Source organism: Trachypithecus francoisi, unplaced genomic scaffold, assembly GCF_009764315.1.
Source record: "Trachypithecus francoisi isolate TF-2019V2 unplaced genomic scaffold, Tfra_2.0 Lachesis_group21, whole genome shotgun sequence".
NCBI lineage: Eukaryota > Metazoa > Chordata > Mammalia > Primates > Cercopithecidae > Trachypithecus > Trachypithecus francoisi.
This window is the reverse complement of record NW_022681467.1, coordinates 28,921,758-28,939,165: the sequence shown is the minus strand read 5'-3', so window position 1 is coordinate 28,939,165 and position 17,408 is coordinate 28,921,758. Positions and strand designations below refer to the sequence as shown.

The 17,408-nt window shown below is 49.2% G+C and overlaps 1 pseudogene; it reads right to left on the bottom strand.

Moving 5' to 3' along the window:
• Window positions 1-11,278: 11,278 nt before the first annotated feature.
• Window positions 11,279-11,563, bottom strand: LOC117068276 (annotated as a pseudogene).
• Between the last annotated feature and the right edge of the window lie 5,845 nt (window positions 11,564-17,408).

Genomic DNA, 17,408 nt, shown 5'->3' with positions numbered 1-17,408 from the left:
GAGACGGGGTTTCACCATGTTAGCCAGGATGGTCTCGATCTCCTGACCTCGTGATCCGCCCGTCTCGGCCTCCCAAAGTGCTGGGATTACAGGCTTGAGCCACCGCGCCCGGCCGCAACCTGTATTTCTACACCTTGTGTGAATCCAAAGATCCCATGCTAAAATATTTTATTTTATTTTATTTTATTTTATTTTTTTGAGACGGAGTCTCGCTCTGCCGCCCAGGCTGGAGTGCAGTGGCCGGGTCTCAGCTCACTGCAAGCTCCGCCTCCTGGGTTTACGCCATTCTCCTGCCTCAGCCTCCCAAGCAGCTGGGACTACAGGCGCCCGCCATGTCGCCCGGCTAGTTTTTTGTATTTTTTAGTAGAGACGGGGTTTCACCATGTTAGCCAGGATGGTCTCGATCTCCTGACCTCGTGATCCGCCCGTCTCGGCCTCCCAAAGTGCTGGGATTACAGGCTTGAGCCACCGCGCCCGGCCTATTTTATTTTTTGAGATGGCATTTTGCTCTTAATGACCCGGCTGGAGTATAGTGGCATGATCTCTGCTCAGTGAAACCTCCGCCTCCCAGGTCCAAGCGATTCTTCTGCGTCAACCTCCCAAGTAGCTGGGATTACAGGCATGCACCACCACGCCCGGCTAATTTTTTATTTTTGGTAGAGACAGGGTTTCATCATGTTGGCAGGCTGGTCTCAAACTCCTGACCTCAGGTGATCTGCCTGCCTTGGCCTCCTAAAGTGCTGAGATTACAGGCGTGAGCCACTGTGCCTGGCCTCATGCTAAGTATTGAAAGCACTCTTTTTTTTTTTTTTGAGGCAGAGTCTTGCTCTGTCACCTAGGCTGGAATGCAGTGCCACGATCTCAGCTCAGTGCAACCTCCACCTTCCGGGTTCAAGTGAGTCTCCTGCCTCAGCCTCCTGAGTAGCTGGGATTATAGGCACGCACCGTTACGCCCGGCTAATTTTTGTATTTTTAGTAAAGACTGTGTTTCACCATGTTGGTCAGGCTGGTCTCAAACTCCTGACCTCGTGATCCACCTGCCTCGGCCTCCCGAAGTGCTGGGATTACAGGCATGAGCCACCACGCCCCGCCCTGAAAGCACTCTCAGGTTGGCTGTACCATCAGGCATCTGACAGAAGTACCCACAAATCCTCTCTGAAGGAATAGAACCTAATTTAGGCCGGGCGTGGTGGCTCAAGCCTGTAATCCCAGCACTTTGGGAGGCCGAGACGAGCGGATCACGAGGTCAGCAGATCGAGACCATCCTGGCTAACATGGTGAAACCTTGTCTCTACTAAAAAAATACAAAAAACTAGCCGGGCGAGATGGCGGGCGCCTGTAGTCCCAGCTATTAAGGAGGCTGAGGCAGGAGAATGGCGTGAACCCAGAAAGCGGAGCTTGCAGTGAGCTGAGATCCGGCCACTGCACTTCAGCCCGGGCAAAGAGCGAGACTCCACCTCAAAAAAAAAAAAAAAAAAAAAAAAAAAAAAAACCTACTTCATCCCAGGCCTCAAAGAATGCATATAAACTGCGTAGTCGACAAGATTACACACATGTAACGAAGAAAAAGATCCACCAGCTGCTGTCTATGGAGTAGCCATTGTTTTATTGCTTTAAGAAAAAGGCTGGGCTCTAGGCCGGGCGCGGTGGCTCAAGCCTGTAATCCCAGCACTTTGGGAGGCCGAGACGGGCGGATCACAAGGTCAGGAGATCGAGACCATCCTGGCTAACACTGTGAAACCCCGTCTCTACTAAAGAATACAAAAAAACTAGCCGGGTGACGAGGCGGGTGCCTGTAGTCCCAGCTACTTGGGAGGCAGAGGCAGGAGAATGGCATAAACCTGGGAGGCGGAGCTTGCAGTGAGCTGAGATCCGGCCACCGCACTCCAGCCTGGGCGACAGAGCCAGACTCCGTCTCAAAAAAAAAAAAAAAAAAAGAAAAAGGCTGGGCTCACTGGCTCATGCTGTAATCCCAGGACTTTGGGAGGCCAACGTGAGAGAATGGCTTCAGTCCAGGAGTTCCAGACCACTCTGGGCAACATAGTGGGACCCCATTTCTATTTAAATTAAGTTAAAACAAATTTTTAAAAAGAAAAAGAAAAAAGAGCCACCAAGACTTCAGAATCAGAATTACTACATAGGCTCATGCCTGTAATCCCAGTGCTTTGGGAGGTCGAGGCAGGAGGATAACTTTAATCCAGGAGTTTTGAGGTAGATCAGCAAGATTTGTTTTCCAAGCACTGGTCTTGACTTTGGTCACCATCCCGCTGATCAGAGCAGAATCTGGCTAATCCAGGATGCAGTGAAGAAGCCAGCCAAAATCAGCAGATGGTGACCAAAATGACCACTAGTTGCCCTCACTGCTCATTTGCATAAAGACACTCCCACTGGTGCCATGACAGTTTAGAAAGGCTATGGCAATGGGCCATGGCCATGGCCCAGAAGTTACCTTATATGGTTCCAGAAACTCAGCCCATTTTCCGGAAAGTTCTGAATAACTTGCCTCTTAATTTGCATATAATTAAAAGTGGGTATTGGCCTCATGGGTGGCTCACGTCTATAATCCTAGCACTTTGGGAGGCTGAGGTGAGCAGATCGCCTGAAGTCAGGAGTTCATGGCCAACATGGTGAAACTCCATCTCTACTAAAAATACAAAAAAATGAACCGGGCGTGGTGGCACACACCTGTAATCCCAGCTACTCAGGAGGCGGAGGCAGGAGAATCACTGGAACCAAGAGGTGGAGGCTGCAGTGAGTCAAGATCGTGCCACTGCACTCCAACCTGGGCAACAGAGCCAGACTCCATCTCAAAAAAAAAAAAAAAAAAGTGAGTATAAATACAGTTGCCCCCAGCCCAGATGAAGCTACTCTGGGCACACTGCCTATGTGTTAACCCTCCTCCGCAAGGAGCAGTACCTCTGCTGCTGCTGTACACTGCTGCTTCAATAAAAGTTGCTGTCTGATACCACTGGCTCACCTTTGAATTATTTCCTGGGAGAAGCCAAGAAGCTTCTCAGGCTAAGGCCCAATTTTGGGGCTTGCCTGTCTTGAGCCCAGGAGTTAGAGGCTGCAGGAAGCTATGATCATGCCACCGTACTCCAGTCTGGGTGACAAAGCAAGCCCCTGTCTCTTTAAAAACAAAAAGAGGCTGGGAGCAGTGGCTCACGCCTTTAATCCCAACACTTTGCGAGGCCGAGGTGGGTGGATCATTTGAGGTCAGAGGTTCGAGACAGCCTGGCCAACATGGTGAAACCCCATCTCTACTAAAAAATCAAAAAAATTAGCTGCAATTGGTAGCACATGTCTGTAATCCCAGCTACGCGGGAGCCTGGGGCAGAAGAATCACTTGAACCTGGGAGGTGGAGGTTGCAGTGAGCTGAGATCGTGCCATTGCTCTCCAAACTGGGTGTCAGAGTGAGACCCTGCCTCAAAAATAAATAAATAAATAAGATGAAATAAAAACAGAAAAGAACTGCTATATAGATAGTGTAAAATAAGTACAATTCATAGGTTTAAATACATTTCAAAAGGGTATCAAAAGCATGGGTAACCAGGGATGGTGGCTCGTGCCTGTAATCCCAGCACTTTGGGAGGCTGAGGCAGGTGGATCACCTGAGGTCAGGAGTTCAAGACCAGCTTGGCCAATATGGCAAAACCCCATCTCTACTGAAAATACAAAAAATTAGCCAGGGGTGGTTGTGGGCACTTGTAATCCCAGCTAACTTGGGAGGCTGAGGCAGGAGAATTGTTTGAACCCGGGAGGCGGAAGTTGCAGTGAGCTGAGATCACGCCATTGCATTCCAGCCTGGGGGGAACAGAGCAAGGCTCTGTCTCAAAAAAAAAAAAAAAAAAAAATGTAATCCCAGCACTTTGGGAGGCCAAGATGGGCGGACCATGAGGTCAGGAGATCGAGACCATCCCGGCTAACCCGGTGAAACCCTGTCTCTACTAAAAAATACAAAAAAAAACTAGCCGGGCGAGGTGGCAGGCGCCTGTAGTCCCAGCTACTCGGGAGGCTGAGGCAGGAGAATGGTGTGAACCTGCGGGGGCGGAGCTTGCAGTGAGCTGAGATCCAGCCACTGCACTCCAGCCTGGGTGACAAGAAGACTCCGTCTCAAAAAAAAAAAAAAAAAAAGATACTATAAACATAATCAGACAGATATGAAAAAAAATCCATGCCTGTAATCCCAGCACTTTGGGAGGCTGAGGCAGGTGAATCACGAGGTCAGGAGTTTGAGACCAGCCTGATCAACATGGTGAAACCCCGTCTCTACTAAAAATACAAAAATTATGGCTGGGCACGGTGGCTCACACCTGTAATCCCAGCTCTTTGAGAGGCTGAGATGGGCGGATCACAAGGTCAGGAATTCGAGACCAGCCTGGCCAACATAGTGAAACCCTGTTTCTACTAAAAACTACAAAAAATTAGCTGGGCGTGGTGGCGGTTACCTGTAATCCCAGCTACTTGGGAAGCTGAGGCAGGAGAATCGCTTGGAGCTGGGAGGCGGAGGTTATAGTGAGCTGAGATCATGACACTGTACTCCAGCCTGGGCGACAGTGTGAGACTCCGTCTCAAAACAAACAAACAAACAAACACCCCCAAAAGTAGCTGGGTGTGGTGGCGTATGCCTGTAATCCTAGCTACGCAGGAGGCTGAGGTAGGAGAATCACTTGGACCTGGGAGGTGGAGGTTGCAGTGAGCCGAGATTGCACCACTGCACTCCAGCCTGGGCGACAGAGCAAGACTCCGTCTCAAAAAAAAAAAGAAAAGAAAGTGGAATTTCTAGAAATAAAAAATGTAACAATTGATACTTTAAATTCAAAGAATAGGATAGGCCGGGCGCGGTGGCTCAAGCCTGTAATCCTAGCACTTTGGGAGGCCGAGACGGGCGGATCGCGAGGTCAGGAGATCGAGACCATCCGGCTAACACGGTGAAACCCCGTCTCTACTAAAAACTACAAAAAACTAGCCGGCGAGGTGGCGGCGCCTGTAGTCCCAGCTACCTGGGAGGCTGAGGCAGGAGAATGGCGTGAACCCGGGAGGCGGAGCTTGCAGTGAGCTGAGATCCGGCCACTGCACTCCAGCCTGGGTGACAGAGCGAGACTCCATCTCGAAAAAAAAAAAAAAAAAAAAAAACAAAAACAAAGAATAGGATAAACAGTAGATTAGTTCTAGCTAAAGAAATAATTAGGCCAGGCGCGGTGGCTCAAGCCTGTAATCCCAGCACTTTGGGAGGCCGAGACGGGCGGATCACGAGGTCAGGAGATCGAGACCATCTGGCTAACACGGTGAAACCCCGTCTCTACTAAAATATACAAAAAACTAGCCGGCGAGGTGGCGGCGCCTGTAGTCCCAGCTACCTGGGAGGCTGAGGCAGGAGAATGGCGTGAACCCGGGAGGCGGAGCTTGCAGTGAGCTGAGATCCGGCCACTGCACTCCACCTGGGTGACAGAGCGAGACTCCATCTCGAAAAAAAAAAAAAAAAAAAAAACAAAAACAAAGAATAGGATAAACAGTAGATTAGTTCTAGCTAAAGAAATAATTAGGCCAGGCGCGGTGGCTCAAGCCTGTAATCCCAGCACTTTGGGAGGCCGAGACGGGCGGATCACGAGGTCAGGAGATCGAGACCATCTGGCTAACACGGTGAAACCCCGTCTCTACTAAAATATACAAAAAACTAGCCGGCGAGGTGGCGGCGCCTGTAGTCCCAGCTACCTGGGAGGCTGAGGCAGGAGAATGGCGTGAACCCGGGAGGCGGAGCTTGCAGTGAGCTGAGATCCGGCCACTGCACTCCACCTGGGTGACAGAGCGAGACTCCATCTCGAAAAAAAAAAAAAAAAAAAAAACAAAAACAAAGAATAGGATAAACAGTAGATTAGTTCTAGCTAAAGAAATAATTAGGCCAGGCGCGGTGGCTCAAGCCTGTAATCCCAGCACTTTGGGAGGCCGAGACGGGCGGATCACGAGGTCAGGAGATCGAGACCATCCTGGCTAACACGGTGAAACCCCGTCTCTACTAAAATATACAAAAAACTAGCCGGGCGAGGTGGCAGGCGCCTGTAGTCCCAGCTACTCGGGAGGCTGAGGCAGGAGAATGGCGTAAACCCGGTAAGTGGAGCTTGCAGTGAGCTGAGATCCGGCCACTGCACTCCAGCCTGGGTGACAGAGCGAGACTCCGTCTCAAAAAAAAAAAAAAAAAAAAAAAAGAAATAATTAGTAAACTGGAAGATATCACTGAAGAAATTACTCAGAATGCAGTATGGAAAAAAGAAAAGAGAAGATATGAAAGAAAGTTAAGAGACATGGAGATTTGAGTAAGATGCTCTAATTTAAGAGATGATTAAAGATTGGGCAAGAGGCATTTGGCCTTCTTTGATAGAAAGCTTTGCCTGCCACCTTTAGGCTGGGCACAGTGGCTCCCGCCTGTCATCCCAGCACTTTGGGAGGCCGAGGCGGTTAGGTCACCTGAGGTCAGGAGTTTAAAACCAGGCTGGCCAACATGGTGAAACCTCATCTCTACAAAAATTAGCCAGGCATGGTGGCATGAGCCTGTAATCCTAGCTACTCTAGAGGCCGAGTTGAAAGAATCACTTGAACCTGGGAGTCGGAGGTAGCAGTGGGAGAGAGTGAGACTCTGTCTCAAAATAAAATAAAATAAATAAAAAGAGGCTGGGTGCGATGGCTCCCACCTGTAATCCCAGCACTTTGGGAGGCTGAGGCGGGCGGATCACCTGAGGTCAGGAGTTCAAGACCATCCTGGCCCACGTGGTGAAACCCCCGGTTTTTTTTGTTTTTTTTTTTTGAGACAGAGTCTTGCTCTGCTGTCGCCCAGGCTGGAGTGCAGTGGTGTGATCTCGGCTCACTGCAACTTCCCGGGTTCAAGGGATTCTCCTGCCTCAGCCTTCCAAGCAGCTGGGATTACAGGCGCCCGCCACCACACCCGGCTAATTTTTTGTATTTTTAGTAGAGATGGGGTTTCGCACCTGGGAAGTTGCAGTGAACCGAGATCGCGCCACTGCACCCCATCCTGGGCAACAGGAGTGAAACTCCGTCTTAAAAAATAAAAAAATAAATAAATAAATAAAAAGAAAAATATTTAGCACTAAATACTTGACAAACATAGCGAATAATCTGGGAGAGAGTAATTAAAGATAATAGAGTGCAGTTAATACAATTAGAGAATATAACTTCCAAAAGCAGAAGGAAAAACATCCATTTATTTGATGTTAAAAAATGTAAAACTAAACAATAGATTGTTTAGAATTCATACATAGATATTAACACTATAATGAATTGTAAGAAAATCAGTATCAGAAATTTTGAATCATAGTTTTTTTTCTGGACGTGGGAAGGAGGAATGGTATCAGGTAGGAGAGGTCCCAGATGAATTGACCATGTTCTATTTCCTTCCTCCCTCCCTCCCTCCCTCCCTTCCTCCCTCCCTCCCTTCCCTTCCCCCTCTCCTTCCTTCCTCCCTCCCTCCCTCCCTTCCCTTCTCCTTCCTTCCTTTCTTCCTTCTTGCCTTCCTCCATCACTCCCTCCCTTCCCTTTTCTCCTTCCTTCCTTCCCTTCTTCTTCCTTCCTTCCTTCCTTCTCTTCTCCTTCCTTCCTCCCTCCCTTCCTTCCTTCCTCCCTCCCTTCCCTTTCCTTCTTCCTTCCTTCCCTTCTCCTTCCTCCCTTCCTTCCTTCTCCTTCTTCCCTCCCTCCCTCCTTCCCTCTCTTTCTCTCTCTCTTTCTTTTTTCTTTTCTTTTTTTTTTTTGCGTGTGACAGGTTGTCACTCTTTCACCCAGGTTGCAGTGCAGTGGTATGATCTCGGCTCACTGCAGCCTCTCATGGGCTCAAGAGATCCTCTTACCTCAGCCTCCAGAATAGCTGAGAATACAGGCATGCACCATCACACCTGGTTAATATTTGTGTTCTTTGTAGGGACAGGGTTTCGCCATGTTGCCCAGGCTGGTCTCGAACTCCTGGACTCAAGCAATCTGCCCACCTTGGCCTCCTAAAATGCTGGGATTACAGGCGTGAGCCACCGTACCCGGCCTTCTATTTCGTTAATTGTGTGCCAGGTACATTATTATGTATTTTCTTCTTCTTCTTTTCTTTTTATTTTTTTACAAGCATTTCCAATGAAATTGTTTTCTTTTTTTAGTTGTGGGGGAATTGTTAGAAACTTTCTCTCAGCTTCAATTTGTTTGTTTGTTTTCTGAGACAGAGTCTTGCTTTGTCGCCCAGGTTGCAGTGCAGTGGCACAATCTCGGCTCACTGGAACCTCTGCCCTGGGTTCGAGTGATTCTCCTGCCTCAGCCTCCTAAGTAGCTGGGACTACAGGTGCCCACCACCATGCCTGGTTAATTTTCGTATTTTTAGTAGAGAGAGGGTTTCACCATATTGGTCAGGCTGGTTTTGAACTCCTGACCTCAGGTGATCCACCTGCCTCGGCCTCCCAAAGTGCTGGGATTACAGGAGTGAGCCACCATGCCTGGCTCTCAGCTTAAATTTGAATATGCATTTTGAGGAGGCAGTCTGGAACCCCTAATACTGAGACGGCATGATTAAAAAATGTGAGTATGGGTTCTCTCTTCCCTGCCCTGACTTGGGTGGTGTGGAGTGGCCTCTTAACTGGATGGACTGCCTTATGGAAAGGTGAATTCCTGTTACTGGGGACATCCAAGCTCAGGCTAGAGGTGAAGGTCTCAGGGATGCTATAAAGGGGCTGCTTGTTAAGAGTACGATGGGGGAAACGGACCTGGTGGCATTTAACAGGTTTCCTCTCCTAAATGCCAAGATTTTAGGAAGCTGACATTTCTTTTTTTTTTTTTTTCTTTTGAGATGGAGTCTCGCTTTGTCACCCAGGCTGGAGTGTAGTGGCATGATCTCGGCTCACTGTAAACTCTGCCTCCTGGGTTCACGCCATTCTTCTGCCTCAGCCTCCCGAGTAGCTGGGACTACAGGCGCCCGCCACCACGCCCGGCTAATTTTTTTGTTTTTTGTTTTTGTTTGTTTGTTTGTTTTGAGACGGAGTCTCGCTCTGTCGCCCGGGCTGGAGTGCAGTGGCCGGATCTCAGCTCACTGCAAGCTCCGCCTCCCGGGTTCACGCCATTCTCCTGCCTCAGCCTCCCGAGTAGCTGGGACTACAGGCGCCCCCTACCTCGCCCGGCTAGTTTTTTGTATTTTTTTAGTAGAGACGGGGTTTCACCGTGTTAGCCAGGATGGTCTCGATCTCCTGACCTCGTGATCCGCCCATCTCGGCCTCCCAAAGTGCTGGGATTACAGGCTTGAGCCACCGCGTCCGGCATTTTTTTTGTATTTTTAGTAGAGTCAGGGTTTCACTGTGTTAGCCACGATGGTTTCAATCTCCTGACCTCGTGATCCGCCCGCCTCGGCCTCCCAAAGTGCTGGGATTACAGGCGTGAGCCACCATGCCCGGCCGACATTTCTTTGCTCTTTTTTTTTTTTCAAGATGGCGTCTTGCTCTGTCTCCCAGGCTGGAGTGCACTGGCGCAATCTCAGCTGACTGCAAACTCTGCCTCCCAGGTTCAACCAATTCTCCTGCCTCAGCCTCCCAAGTACCTGGGATTACAAGCATGTGCCACCAGGCTCGGATAATTTTTTTGTTTTTTTTTTTTTTTTTTTTTTGAGACAGAGTCTGGCTCTGTCGCCCAGGCTGGAGTGTGGTGGCGGGATCTCGGCTCACTCACTGCAAGCTCCGCCTCCCGGGTTTACGCCATTCTCCTGCCTCCGCCTCCCAAGTAGCTGGGACTACAGGCGCCCGCCTCGTCGCCCGGCTAGTTTTTTGTATTCTTTAGTAGAGACGGGGTTTCACCGTATTAGCCAGGATGGTCTCGATCTCCTGACCTTGTGATCCGCCCATCTCGGCCTCCCAAAGTGCTGGGATTACAGGCTTGAGCCACCGCGCCCGGCCTTTTTGTGTTTTTAGTAGAAATAGGGTTTCTCCATGTTGGTCAGGCTGGTCTCGAACTCCTGACCTTGTGATCTGCCCTCCTCAGTCTCCCAAAGTGGTGGGATTATAGGCATGAGCCACTGAGCCCGGCTTTACTCTTTTCTTTGTTTTTTGATCATGGCTCACTGCATCCTCTAACTCTTGGGCTTAAATGATCCTCCTGCTTTAGCCTCCTGAGTAGCTGGGACTACAGGCTCACACCACCACATTCAGCTAATTATTACTATTATTTTTTTGTAGAGATGAAGTCTCACTATGTTGCCCTGGCTAGTGTCAAATTTCTGTCTTCAAGTTAGCCTCCTGCCTCAGCCTCTCAAAGTGCTGGGATTGTAGGCGTGAGCCACCGTGTACAGTCTCCTTTACTCTAAATTCCACAAGCCTTTGATTTCAATTCTCTAACAGTCTGAGCTCGATTCTAACTAGTATCCAAGGGTAGCCAGTAAAAGTGTTTACGGCTTTGGAATCAGAAATACCCTTGGTCATATCTGGGGTCTACCATTTATGAGCTGTGTGACCTTGGCACCTTGGAGAAATCACTTCCCCTTTCTGAGCCTTAGTTTCCTCTTCTGCAAAATGGAGATACTAGTGACTGCTTCACAAGGCTACAATGAAGATTATTTTTATTTTTTTGGAGAGGGAATCTTGCTCTGTCGCCCAGGCTGGAGTTCAGTGGCATGATCTAGGCTCACTGCAACCTCCACCTCCTGGGTTCAAGCAATTCTACTGTCTCAGCCTTCCAAGTAGCTGAGATTACAGGTGCCCACCACCACACCCACTAATTTTTGTATATATTTTTAAAGATTCATGAGACAAATATACTAAAGATAAAATTAATTGAAGAGTACAGATATGATATGCATACTACCGAAATAAATACAATGTGATTTATAAATGAGAACAAGTTAACAATGAACAGTATTTCAGAAGTTGAAAAGGTGACACTAAAAGTGCTACATACACAGCCTTTTATTTATTTTATTCAGATTCAGTGTTTTCATGAATTTAATATAAAGATGAGGAGTCCATTTTGTAACCTAAAAATATGTACTTGTGAAAACTATGTTAATACTTTAATAAACTGTACAAAAAAGGTAATGAGACACATATGTATATTTATGGAACTGCATGTCAGTTAGGTCAGTTACCTGCAGAGGGAATTCCCAGCGTGTCCTCATTCATCTGTGAGGACACAGAGCAGTTCTTTTTTAGACACATACATTCATCTATTGCTCAGCATGGTCAGCGCTCCACTTCTTGACGGTTTCCTTCTGCTATGGATGTGCATGTCCAGTTGTCTGCTTCTTAGAGTAGACATTTACCTTCCTCATCCACCAGCCATTGGAGAAGGACTGGGGCCACACAGATAATAGATTCTAGCCATTCTTCAGGGAGGGTTTCCTGGTGGCCCTCTTCCATCATCATATCTGGAATCAGATGAGTTTCCATAGTTTCTTCCTTGTTTCACATCTTGCCGAAACAGAGTTTTGAAAAACAAAACCACAAACTCAGCTATTCCCCAGAATAAATCTGTTACCAAAGATAATCTCCATGGAGACTGACTCTGGCTGTCCGACACTTGTCCGTTTGAGATATAAACCATCTTGCCTCACTTCCCCGCTTTGGAGTCTAATTTCTGTATTTTGTGTTTTTTTTTTTTTGAGATGGAGTTTCACTCTTATTGCCCAAGCTGGAGTGCAATGGCACGATCTCAGCTCACTGCAACCTCCACCTCCTAGGTTCAAGCGATTCTCCTGCCTCAGCCTCCCGAGTAGGTGGGATTACAGGTGTGCGCCACCATGCTGGCTAATTTTTTGTATTTTTAGTAGAAACGGAGTTTCACCGTGTTAGCCAGGCTGGTCTCTAACTCCTGATCTCAGGGGATCCGCCCGCCTCAGCCTCCCAAAGTGCTGGGATTACAGACATGAGCCACCGCACCTGGCCAATTTCAGTATTTTTTAGTAGAGATGGGGTTTCACCATGTTGGCCAGGCTGGTCTCCATCTCCTGACCTCAAATGATCTGCCCACCTTGGCCTCCCAAAGTGTTGGGATTACAAGCGCGAGGCACCTCACCTGGCCTGCAATAAAGATTAAAAGGCAACATAATGGAAGTACCTGATTTGGTTTCCATCCCATAGGGCCCCTCAGAGCTTTAGATTTTGGAAGCCTCTTATCCACCACTTAGATATAAACCGTTTTCAGGCTACAGTACAGTGTCACAGTGGGCTCATTATTTCATGTCTCTGAGTCTCAGTTTCTTCATCTGTCTAATGGGGATAATAATAGGACCTACTTCCTAGGCCACCTTAAGGCTTAAACAAGATGATCCATGGAAAGCACTTATTATGGAAGGCATTTGGTCATGTGAACTCTCATTGTTACTGCCATCACTGGGTCTGGGAAGCCAGGAGTATAGGAATTCCTGATCCCTGCCCTAGAGCCCATGCAGAGGGACCTCCCTCTCTGACCAGGACCCTGGACCCTTGATACAAGGGTTTGAGCTTGTGGAGACTTTTTTGTTTTTTGATTTTTTTGAGTGAGAGACTTGCTCTGTTGCCCAGGCTGGAGTGCAGTGGCACCATCTCTGCTCACTGCAACCTCTGCCTCCTGGGTTCAAGTTATTCTTGTGCCTCAGCCCCTGGGTGGCTGGGACCACAAGCGTGTGCCACCAAGCCCAGCTAATTTTTGTATTATTATTATTATTATTACTTTTGAGATGGAGTCTTGCGCTGTTGCCCAGGCTGGAGTGCAACAGCACAATCTTGGTTCACTGTAATCCGCCTCTGGGCTTCAAGTGATTCTCCTGCCTCAGCCTCTCTAGCAGCCGGGAGTACAGGCACCCACCATCATGCCTGGCTAATTTTTATCTATCTATCTATCTATCTATCTATTTTTTTTCTTTTGAGATGGAGTCTTGCTCTGTCACCAGGCTAGAGTGCAGTGGCATGATCTCGGCTCACAGCAACCTCCGCCTCCCGGGTTCAAGTGATTCCCCTGCCTCAGTCTCCCACATAGCTGGGACTACAGGCACCTGCCACCATGCCTGGGTAATTTTTTTTTTTTTTTGAGACGGAGTCTAGCTCTGTTGCCCAGGCTAGAGTGCAGAGGCGCGATCTCGGCTCACTGCAACCTCCACCTGCTGAGTTCAAGCCATTCTCCTGCCTCAGCCTCCTGAGTAGCTGGGATTAGAGACATGTGCCATCACGCCCAGCTAATTTTTATATTTTTAGTAGAGACAGGGTTTCACCATGTTGGCTAGGCTGGTCTCGAACTCCTGACCTCAAGCAATCTGCTCAACTTGGCCTCTCAAAGTGCTGGGATTATAGGCATGAGCCACTGCGCCTGGCCAAGTTTTTGTATTTTAGTAGAGACAGGGTTTCACCATGTTGGTCAGGATGGTCTCTATCTCCTGACCTCGTGATCCACCGGCGTCGACCTCCCAAAGTGCTGGGATTACAGACTTGAGCCACTGTGCCTGGCTAATTTTCGTATTTTTGTAGAGATGGGGTTTCACCATGTTGGCCAGACTGGTGTTGAACTCCTGACCTCAGGTGATCCACCCGCCTAGGCCTCCAAAGTGCTAGGATTACAGGTATGAGCCACTGTGCCCGGCCAGAGTTTACAGAGACTTTAGTAGGCTGGGCAGCTCCCCTCTCCTCTTTTTTTTCCCCTTCTCCCTCTCCTATCCCTTGGGAGTGAACTGTTTTCCTCTAGGAGCTCTGCCTGGGGCTTGGCAGGGAGCAGGGCCTATGTGTATCTATCTGGGAGGCCAATTTCTGAGCCACAGCAGAGAGGCATTGGCTGATCACAGTGTAGGGGTAGAGCATTCCTACAGCTACAGGGTTCTTGGGGGTAGCTACCGGTGATTGGCACTGCCTATCAAGTGTGATCACAAACACACACACACCCATACTCACATACAGACATACACACATGCATGCACACGTCACTGTTTCCTTGGCTCTACATCTTCTTTCTGTGTTAGCCCCTTTGCACACATCACTCCTTTCTCTCCTTCCTTCCTGTTATAGCCACAGAAAACTGTCCCCCAGAGGAGCAATCCTCTCTTAGGGATCTTTCTCAGCAAGTTTGTCTGGGCCTCATTAAGTCTTTTTAAAGCAGGGCAGTACGTGGGGGGACTTTTAAGGATCTGGTTCCAGGCTTTGGTCCTGGGAAAGGAACTTCAATTCCCTGCTGGTCTCTTGCCTCCTGCCGGGTCGCTCCTCCCCTCCCTTCTCTACCACTGGAGTGAAGCTTCCACAAGCCAAGTAGGCTGTAGTTATTTATCACAAGTGCTTACCCCAAATTCATCAGGCTGTCCTACAATCTTTAAGTTCAGTCATACTTTTAAGATATCAATGCATATATACAATGCTATATTCCTTTGCTGCCTCCTTCCTCTTCTTCCTTCCTCTCGCTTTCTTTCATTTATTTTTGAGACAGGGCCTTGCTCTGTCACCCAGGCTGGAGTGCAGTGGCATGATTGTGGCTCACTGTAGCAGCCTCAAACAGGCTTCCTACTGCAGCTTCCCAAGTAGCTGGGAGTGCAGGTGCACATTACCAAGCCTGGCTAATTTCTTTACTTTGTAGAGACGGAGTCTTGCTAAGTTGCCCAACTGGTCTGAAACTCCTAGCCTCAAGTGATCCTTCATCCTCGGAATCCCATATACATATGTATGAAAGACCCTGGGTTCTTTTTTTAAACCTATCTCTCCTGTTTTGACACCACTCTAACTTAAAACAATTCCTTTTTTGTTGTTGTTGTTGGTTTTTTTTTTTTTTTTTTTTGAGACGGAGTCTCACCCTATCACCCAGGTTGGAGTGCAGTGGTGCAATCTCTGCTTGCTGCAATCTCCGCCTCCCGGGTTCAAGTGATTCTCCTGCCTCAGCCTCCTGAGTAGCTGGGATTACAGGTGTCTGCCACCATGCCCCGCTAATTTTTAAATATTTTTAGTAGAGATGGGGTTTCGCTATGTTGGCCAGGCTGGTCTGGAACACCTGACCTCAAGTGATCCACCCACCTCGGCCTCCCAAAGTATTCGGATTACAGGTGCGAGCCACTGCGTCTGGCCCTCACTCAGTTTCCTTCCGTTCGTTCCTTCCTTCCTTCCTTCCTTCTTTCTTTCTTTCTCTTTCTTTCTTTTTAGAAGGAGTCTTGCTCTGTTGCCCAGGCTGGAGTGCAGTGGCATAATCTCAGCTTGCTGCAACCTCTGGCTCCCAGATTCAAGCAATTCTCCCGCCTCAGCCTCACAAGTAACTGGGATTACAGGCGCCTGCCACCATGCCCAGCTAATTTTTGTGTTTTTAGTAGAGATGGGGTTTCACCTTGTTGGCCAGGCTGAGTCTCGAACTTCTGACCTCGTGATCCGCCTGCCTCAGCCTCCCAAAGTGCTGGGATTACAGGCGTGAGCCACCGCACCTGGCACCCTTTTTTTTTCTTTTTTTTTTTTTTGAGACGGAGTCTCGTTCTGTTGCCCAGGCTGGAATGCAGTGGCCGGATCTCAGCTCACTGCAAGCTCCACCTCCTGGGTTCACGCCATTCTCCTGCCTCAGCCTCCCCAGTAGCTGGGACTACAGGCGCCCGCCACCTCGCCCGGCTAGTTTTTGTATTTTTAGTAGAGACGGGGTTTCACCGTGTTAGCCAGGATGGTCTCGACCTCCTGACCTTGTGATCCGCCCGTCTCGGCCTCCCAGAGTGCTGGGATTACAGACTTGAGCCACCGCGCCCGGCGTGTTTTTTGTATTTTTAGTAGAGACGGGGTTTCACCGTGTTAGCCAGGATGGTCTCGATCTCCTGACCTCGTGATCCGCCCGTCTCGGCCTCCCAAAGTACTGGGATTACAGGCTTGAGCCACCGCGCCCGGCCTCTTGATGATATCTTATGTGGAGGATTTTACCCAAAAGTTCAAGGATTCAAAACACTGGTGTGGTCTTACTTATTTATTGCCCAACATATCCCAGCTAGAAATGGAGGATAGAGACAAGGAGCAGGTATGAAGGCCAGTTGAGTTGTGTGATGTGGTGGATTTTTTCTGATTGCAATCATGCTTTACCTCTGTATTTGTCAGCTGTCTAGCAGAGTGGTTCAGTGCCCAGGCACTGGTGTCAAACTAGTCCTGGGTTTGAATCCCAGCTCTGCCTCACTCACTCACTGTGACCTAGGCCAATTAGACTAAATCCAAGTTTTCCCTTCCATATAATAGGGGTGCTCTTTTTTCTTGCTCTGTCACCAAGGCCGGAGTGTAATGGTGCAATTACAGCTCACTGCAGCCTGGACCTCCAGCGCTCAAGCGATCCTCCCACCTCAGTTGTGATTACAGGTGTGAGCCACTGTGTCCAGCTGGGGGTGCTCTGAGCTACTCCAGGAGGCTAATGTAAAGATGAGATAACACATGGAAAATACTCTGCTAGCCCCAGCTAAGAGTAAGCATTCACTAAATGAAAGTGATTATAGCATAGAGTCACAGTTTACCACGTGTTTTCACATTGATTTAATCCTCACACCAGTCCAGTGAAGTAGGTCTTATGATCCACATTTTACAGATGAGGAAATTGAGGCCTAGAGCAGTGACGTGAGGGGACCAAGGTCGACGTGAAGCTAACACAGGCAGCAAGGATTAGAAACCAGGTCTCCAGACGCCCAGACCCAGAGCCCCACCTTGCAGCCTTCTTCCCACACACTAGGAGTTCTGGGTTTTTCTGCCAGTCCTCAAAGTGTGAGACTTCAGGCTTTTCTATACCTGACTGTGAACACAGCCAGGGATTAATCTCTTAAACTTCCCTCCAGTTTTGAAGTGGGCATCCTGCCCACCCCCTCCCCAAGCCCTAAGCGGAGTGGGCAGCTCTCTCCTCCGGGGGCGGGGCCTGTCTCCTTTAGAAGCCACGCCAACGATAAGCCACGCCCACAGACCAAAGCCTCGACCACCTGATGGGAAACTAGCTTCTTCCTCAGCTACCCAACTAGCGACTCTGCCTGCAAGGTCTCTCGCGGCTCAGCGTCTACCTTTCTATTTTTTTGACACAGGGTTTCGCTCTGTCACCCAGGCTGGAGTGCAGTGGCGCGATCGTGGTTTACTGCAGCCTCGAGCCTCTGGGCTGTCATCTAGGCCTCCCAAGGTGTTGGGATTACAGGCGTGAGCAACCACGCCTGGCCGGTGTCTACCTCTTAAACTCAAGCCCTGGAGCCCAGACCACCATACGCAGCCCAGTCCTCCGCCATATGCAGCCCAGCCCGACGCCCAGTGCTTCGCACCAGGATACATGGTTCTGTCTCTTTTTCATGCGCTCCCACGTCCGGGAGCTACAGTCCCGGCCCTCGATGGACATTCCGAGCGCAGAGCCCACTGCGCGGTATCATTGGGTTCCGCCCACGACGCGAAGCCCCGCCCCCCGACGCCCCGCCCAGCACCGCGCCTCCCGGGCTTTTCGCCTTGCCTAGTGGCCCCGC